This window comes from Lathyrus oleraceus, chromosome 6, assembly GCF_024323335.1.
Source record: "Lathyrus oleraceus cultivar Zhongwan6 chromosome 6, CAAS_Psat_ZW6_1.0, whole genome shotgun sequence".
NCBI classification, from domain to species: domain Eukaryota; kingdom Viridiplantae; phylum Streptophyta; class Magnoliopsida; order Fabales; family Fabaceae; genus Lathyrus; species Lathyrus oleraceus.
This window is the reverse complement of record NC_066584.1, coordinates 440,812,101-440,818,660: the sequence shown is the minus strand read 5'-3', so window position 1 is coordinate 440,818,660 and position 6,560 is coordinate 440,812,101. Positions and strand designations below refer to the sequence as shown.

Here is a 6,560-nt window from a genome sequence, read left to right as displayed (position 1 = left end):
TGTGGGTTTCTTAATGCTCGGCATATGATCAGGGGTAAGTGCTAAGCATTAGTTAAGGCTATCATTAATGTAAGATGTAACTGACTTAAATTCGTCGTCTTCTATTATGGGCGTCGAAGGTAGTTTTATTGTTTCGATATGATCCTCCTTATCTAATTCTCTTATGCATTCATCAATGATATCAATTGCACAACAAGAGTCATCCATGGCGGGTTCTTTCAGAAACTTGGATATGATAAAGTCTACCTTCTCGTCACCTACTTCGAAAGTCATCTTACCTCTTTTTACATCTATCATGGCTCCAACAGTTGATAAGAATGGTCTACCTAGAAGGATGGAGATTTCTTCGTCCTCTTTAATATCCATTACGATAAAGGGATATAGAGTTGTCCGATTCTAACAGGGATATCTTCTAATATACCTATCGGGTACTTAACCGATCGATCAGCCAGTTGAAAGGAGTTCCTAGTTGGTTACATGTCTCTTAGGTCTAGTCTTTCACAAACTACTAAAGGTATCAAACTTAAGCTTGCTCATAAATCCGATAATTCTTTGTCTATGACATGTCTTCCTAGAACCCATGGTATCGAAAAGCTTCCAGGATCTTTCTGTTTATTGGCTAATTTGCTTTCAGCAATTGCATTGTATTTTAAGGGTTTGGGATCATCGAACTTGCAATTTCTTGTTAAGATGTCTTTTAGGAGTTTTGCATATGATGGTATTTGAGTAATGACTTCGGTGAAAGGTATCTCAACGTGAAGTTTCTCAATTACTTTCACAAACTTCTTATAGCGGGTGTCTTGTTTAGTCTGTTTAAGCCTTTATGGATATGGAATCGGTGGTATGTAGGGTGGCGGCGGTACATATGTTCGATTTTCTTGGTTATCATTCACTACCTCTCTATCATTAATATCCTTCTCTCTTTATGTTTCAGGTTATGTGGGTTCCTCTTTTTGATTTTCTGGAGTAGTCACAACATTTTCTTTTGGTGGTTCTAGAATTTTAGGCCCATCGTATTGAGTCCCGCTTTGCAGCGAAATAGCATTAGCATGGCCTTTAGGGTTAGGTTGAGGTTGTACAGGGAACAATCCTCCTAGTGTAGCCTGGGAAGCTTGTTGTTATGCTACTTGAGAGATTTGGGTTTCAAGAATCTTGTTGTGGGTCACCATATAATCAACCTTGTTTCCTAATTGTGAAATCAGTTCATTAATATGGACGTTTTGGTTCATGAATTCTTTATTCTGTTGGGTTTGACTCGTGATAAAATCTTCCATAATATTTTAAAAGTTTGACTTCTGAGGTGTAGTTTGTATCGGTTGTGAGGGTATTTGGGCTTGGAAACCTGCTGGTCTTTGAGGAGCAGAGTTTTAGGAAAAAGTACGGTTATTGTTCTTGGAATAGAAGTTTGGGTGATTCCTCCATCCAGGGTTATAAGTGTTTGAATAGGGGTTTCCTTGGGCATAGTTGGCCTGGTCTAGGTTTGTTTCAACTAGTAGACTGCACTTGGCAGCCACATATCCTGGTGTTCCACAGATTTCGCATCCGGGTTGCACTGCAGCTATGGTAGATGTAAGGTTTATGACTAAGCTTTCGACTTTCTGGGTTAGGGCGTCCATTTTGGCGTTCATATGGTCGAATATGCTAACCTCATATATACCTCCTTTAGTCTCTTTCTTCTCTACTTGTACATGCTCTGTACCCCATTGGTAATGGTTTTGAGCCATGTCCTTAATGAGTGTGCATGCCTCGAGATAAGGTTTGTTCATTAGTGCATCACATACGGCGAGTCGAGAGTCATCTTCATGTTGTAGAGAAGTTCATTGTAGAAGGTGTGGATGATTAGCCATTTTTTTAATCCATGATGTGGACAAGCTGTTAATAGCTCTTTATACCTTTCCCAAGCGTCGAAAAGGGACTCACCGTCCTGTTGAGTGAATCTGGTAATTTGGTTATGTAGGACGGCGGTCTTACTAGGTGGAAAGTATCTAGTAAGGAATACTTTCTTTAGGTCATACCAAGTAGTGATGAAATTAGATGGCAGAGAATCCAACCATGATCGCGCTTTGTCTCTGAGGGAGGAAGGGAATAAATGTATATGTATCGTCTCAGGAGTAGCGTTATTGTATTTAAGTGTGTCGGCTAGTTGAATGAATACTTTTAGGTGCTGGTTTGGGTTCTATGTTGGGAGACCAGCAAACTGGTTCTGTTGCACGATTTGTAACAAAACAGGCTTCAATTCAAAGTTTTTAGCTGTAATAGTTGGGTTGACAATACTCGAATGAGGTTCTTCATTAGAGGGTAGGGCAAACTCTTTGACTGGCGTACGGTTTGGGTCTTCTTCCATTGACCTTTTGATTCGTTGGAGCAACAGTCGAGCTCTTACGTACTTTTCTGGTTCAACTATTGGATTTTCTAAAGTTCTGGTGCTGGGAGTTCTTCGCATTGACCAACGAGGATTTTCCTTAATCTAGACGATGTAACAACAGGTTATGAAATTTGACGGTATAGGTCCCCGACAACGACACCAAAAACTTGTTCGCAAGATTATGAGTCTATCAGAATAACTAACTGCAAGTGTACAATCTATCATGTAGTTTTAAAAGATATTGATCCCACATAGACAAATAGTCAAATCTATCGTTTCTAATTGTTATAGTGTTTATCTAAGGCGAATGAATTAAGAATGGGTGAGACGAAATTGAATAACTTTAATAAATTCAGGTAAATAATACCGGGATATGGCTCTTATCAAACAACAATACTCTTGATTGCTTCTAAATAGGATCGCTGTACGGGGAAATATTTTCAACTTTGAAAATAATTTAATTGACCAGAAACTGTCGCTTCTGCGTATTCAGAACTGGATTTGACTATCTAGTTTATACTGTCCACTGTCTTGTGTGACTGACGCTTAATATGTTAAAGTAGTAAATCCTATATCAGACTCTTTACTCGGTTGAAAAGTAATTTTGATTGGAAAATTTAACTTAAAAGGGTCCCAGGCTTTCGCTTTGGCAATCGGATCCTAAACCTACAAACGCGTCTGCAAACAGTTTTAAAACCTACTTGTAGAAATATTAGACTATCCTAGTTAGTTAACAAAGTTCTTTCGCGGTATTCATTAATAAAAACAAACCAATCTTATTCTTTAATGTCGGACGAATTTTGATCTTACCCGACATTTTCATGGCTCTACTTTCACAGTGACCGATTAAATTAAGTTAAGAAAGATTGCATTAAAATCAAAACAACCCACAATTGAAATCTTAAAGAAGCAACAGTTAGAGTACCGTCAAATGATGGTCCTCACATCCCAACATTAATAAATTAGCTGGACATGCTTATGATAAACATGAAAATATAAGTTTGAAGCTTAGAAGTAGACATTACGGAAAAGTAGTTTAAAGCAATATAATGTGATAAATAAGACTTTTAAATAAAAGAAGTAATGTGAGGCCAGATAAATAAAGTGCGAGTAAATAAATGAAGCGGTAATAAAATGCGAAATATGATAAAAACCTGCTCCAAACGGAGACTTGAATCTGATACAGAGTAAATTGCTGAAGACTTGTAAAGGAATATAAATGGCGAAAAAATTTAAATGTGGGAAAATAAAGTGCTCCAAACTTCATACAAACTCAATACTCTCTGGTGTTATAACCCCTCGATGTGACAAGTTATATCTTTGATCGGTGATTTTCGTGCTCAAGATTGTGCTAAGCCTGGATGCCTTGAAAAATGAAGTTTGAAGCCTATTTATAATATTCATAAAACCTAAAATGTCATGTGAATCTTTCTCATTTCGTGGGAGGAAAAATAGGGGAACATGGGAAGAGTGGAAGACCAAGTGAGTCCGTTTTCTAACCGCATGGCTTTTACAAAGGATGGTGAATACCATGTCAAGGTAGAGAACACCATCTTCCCAACGTGTGGAAGAGTGGGACAATCCATACATTGGTGAGTGAGACACGTCATTTCTAATATGGCATTCCCCATCGCAAATGCCATGTAGGTTGCCTTATGTGCAATATGGTTAAATACCTGAAATATAGACAAAGTATCCTTTTTATTGTTTTGCATCTGAATTGTGTCCTTTCTTCGCATATGTTCCCAATATGGTTAAATACCTGAAATATAGACAAAGTATCCACATAACACTTGAAATAAAGATAAAATGATAGAAAAGAATGTACAGAACGAGTCAAAATTACGGTGTAATTTGGTGTTATCAGTTATGAAAAATATTATGATACATGTTATATATTATTAGTTGTGATGTTTGTGTATGTATGCATAATTTGATTAAAAGCATATGATGACGAGTGAGGAAACCTTAGGAGTAACTCCATTAATAACTTAGTAAGATAACTTAGGTTGTGAAATGATTAAAGTGGTGATGCTTGGACGCAAGGTACCTCAGTGTGTATCGCAGACAAGTATTTGTTTTATTAAAGAATCAATATACATTGTATGGAACATATGGAATAATTAATGAGATGGGTGTAGATGATCACCTGAGAATTTATAAATACCATGACAATTGGTTTGACGTTCGGTGAGGAACCGTTGTTCTGAAAGTCCTATTTTGGTGAGAAGCTTTGCTCCGAATGTCCTATTATTGTTGAGACCTAATCACGTATTCAGATGTGAATTATGCACATACCACTTCAAAGGCTTATGTAAAGTGGTAAGTGGGATGTGACACCAATGATTCGTGCCTCAATTGGGTTTGAGTCATAACCATGGCGGACATGGGGGGAAGGTGGACACCTGATTGGGTTGGAGTCTCATACGGTGAAAGATACTCAAGGTGGGTCTGAGTTCGATACGGGTGATAGTCGCTTGAACTGGGTTTGAGTCTCAGAGATGGCCCGATATCCACCACAAAAGTCAAATTTTACGAGCATGCGTGAATCGAGACTAGCCTAAACGTAGGTTCGTTCAGGTATTGATGTTTCGTGAATCCGAATAGTGATTGTTTGAGTTATGTGAACTCATATTTACAAGTTTCCATACATTGTGGATATCCCTTAGATACTAAGTCCTAATTACATTGTGTTAGTGATACGCAAGTAACAAAGGTAAAGACTTGAGTTAGAATTGATTAGAAAACATGTAGAGTCGAGTGAAACCATAGGATATGGGAAATCACTGAGATTATTATCTCCCCTCAATATCATTGTTGTTTTTCATGTGTTATTTACACGTGATATCCATGACAAGTTTTCGGATAATGTTTCTGAAGATTATTATTGCTGTGATTTTTTCACTGTGGATTATGTGCAATGAAGAGATTGCTCATAGATCTTAGATTTTTATTTTAGGCTTTATTGTGTAACAGGTGTCAAAATTGTATATTTAATTTGGACATGTGTATATAATGATGTTGTTAGGCACTTATATTGGATCAATACCAAGAATTAACACTTGTATGATATTATTCTAGATATATATATTATACAAGGTGTTACATAGGATATACGTATATCATCATGTAAAACCATTCAATAATTACTATGTTTATAATATGATATTGACCGAAATTTGTTACCATATTTTATTATTTTTTAAATTTTTATTTGTTCTTCCTTGGCCCTTTTTCATAATTATGATAAAAGGGGAATTTATAAATTATTTTATATATCTGATTTCATGAAATTACTTTTACATTAAAATAGAAATAATGGATGGTATTAAAAACATAAACATAAAAATATTGCAAAAGTTTTTTATTGAATATAAAGTAAATCTGATAAACTTTAAATCGTAAACAATATTTAGAATAATAATACATCTTCTAGAAGTTTTTTAGAAAATTTAAATTATCAAAAGAGAATTTAAACACTATATACTCAATTTAATTGAAACAAGATCTTTTCATTTATCAATTAATATATATATATATATATATATATATATATATATATATATATATATATATATATATATATATATATATATATATATATATATATATATATATATATATATATATATATATATATATATATATATATATATATATATATATATATATATATATATATATATATATATATGGCATCCTAAAAAATGTAATTTTATTCTTTTATTATACAAAATTCCTACTTTTCATTTTAAATTTAAAATATAAAATAATTCAAATTTTACATTTATGAAATCAATATATTTTATATTTATTTTTTTAATTTAATATAAAATCATAGTTTTTTTAATATAATATAAAATCATACATTTTTTGAAAAAAAATATAAAATCATACAATTTGTATTTTTTTTTCAAATATCCGATATAAAATCATAAATTTCAGGAAATTCTATAATTGTATAATGACTTTTCTAATACACCAGTCAAAACCATAAATATTAGAAAAACTTTGATTTTTTATCAGATTTTTACTTGATATTAAAATAAATTTTAACATAAAAATACGTTTTAATATTTAGTATCATTAGTAAAATTTTTATTTTTAATTATATATAAAAATATATTACTAAATGAAAGGACTGTGATTTATGTATACAACCCTCTAAGTGTATGATGTTTGAATTTAAATTCAA

At 33.3% G+C, this 6,560-nt stretch overlaps 1 non-coding gene across 1 annotated transcript; it reads left to right on the top strand.

The window, feature by feature from the left end:
* Window positions 1–1,853: 1,853 nt before the first annotated feature.
* LOC127099456 (small nucleolar RNA R71) lies at window positions 1,854–1,960 on the top strand. The gene has a single exon (XR_007793954.1). It is a non-coding gene; the product is annotated as a small nucleolar RNA R71 (small nucleolar RNA).
* The last annotated feature ends 4,600 nt before the right edge of the window (window positions 1,961–6,560 follow it).